Consider the following 1,414-nt stretch of genomic DNA (forward strand, 5'->3'; position numbering starts at 1 on the left):
CAAGTCGAAAATTTGAATTAAGTTGTTGGGAAATGTTTGTGTTGTCAATTTGAGGGCGAGTCGATCACTTAAAACTTGGTAGATTTATATTAAGATGTTGGCATCTTCAAACTTGGTAGATTTGAGCTACTGTGAAAACTTATCAGTTGTAATAATGTTGCTTCTACTTTGGTTTCTTATTTGAGTCAGAATTCAAATTTCCATCAAAATTTGAATTTAAATCAATATTTGAATTTGGGCCAAAATTTGGATTCGAGCCAAAGTTGAAGTTGAACATTGGAGGTTCATTGCTCTGTGCGGTGTATTTGATCGAGCATTTGAAGTCCAATATTCGTAGGTGAACAGTCCGAATGAGAAATGTGCTAGAAACGAGCTCGAAAGCTAGGGTAAACAGCCCTATTTGAAATCAAGTTTTTTTGACCTTGTCTAAATGAGGCATATATATTTTTATTAACACTTGTTCCATATATATATGGTAAAAATGAAGTCTCACTATTTATTGATTAATATTCATATTACTACATTTTTTTTGAAAAAATATGCTTTTAATTCAAAACCGTCAAATAACACGTTTTAGATATGAAAATGAAAAGGTAAGTTCGGATCCTTCTTATTCACTCCAAAATAAAGCTATGGAGATTTTTCTGATTTTTTTTGAATTATTTTGAATTTTTTTCAAACCCTAAACTCTTTCTCCCTATTCTACAAACTCTGAACATGTTCATAGGTGATAGCTCATTTGTGTGAAGCCTTTTTTTCATGAAAATGACCTACACCAAGTTTATATATTTTTTCTCATAACCTTGTCACATATGACAGCTATGTGCGCAAGAATTACAACATTTTGATTTTTTTTGAATTTATAAAAAACATTTGAACTTTATTTCGAGAGATCACTTCAAAAAATGATTTTTCAAAAAAACGCCCCTATACCGAGTTTATATTTTTTTATGGTAACTAGGTCTCATAAACGGACGAACTACTTTTTTTTATATTTTTGCAATTTTTTCTAGTTTAGTTATGGCCATTTGAAATCTGGTAAAACCCTAATAACCTCGTTGACTGGCTCATAACCCCACAGAAATGCTCCAAACCCTAGCGTCGAACGTCCGCCGTCGGATCCTACCAAGCACCAAACACCACCCGTCCGATGTGGGGGCAGGCATGCGCGATCCGCGTGACGCATCCTGATTGGCTACTGCACTCCCTTTTACAATCTACCCCACTTTACATACGAAATTGTATTTTTCGCACATGACCACCACATGTCAGTGTTATGAGTTGGTTCAAATATTCAAACTGCAAAATACAATGTGGCAAATCGTCAATATAGCTTCCCCTTCTCCTCTTCTCCATCTGACAAACAAAGGCATCGAGCAGATCTCGAGAAGTTCCTCTGTTTCTTTCCCCATCT

The sequence above is a fragment of the Triticum dicoccoides genome, chromosome 7B (genome assembly GCF_002162155.2).
Source record: "Triticum dicoccoides isolate Atlit2015 ecotype Zavitan chromosome 7B, WEW_v2.0, whole genome shotgun sequence".
NCBI classification, from domain to species: Eukaryota; Viridiplantae; Streptophyta; class Magnoliopsida; order Poales; family Poaceae; genus Triticum; species Triticum dicoccoides.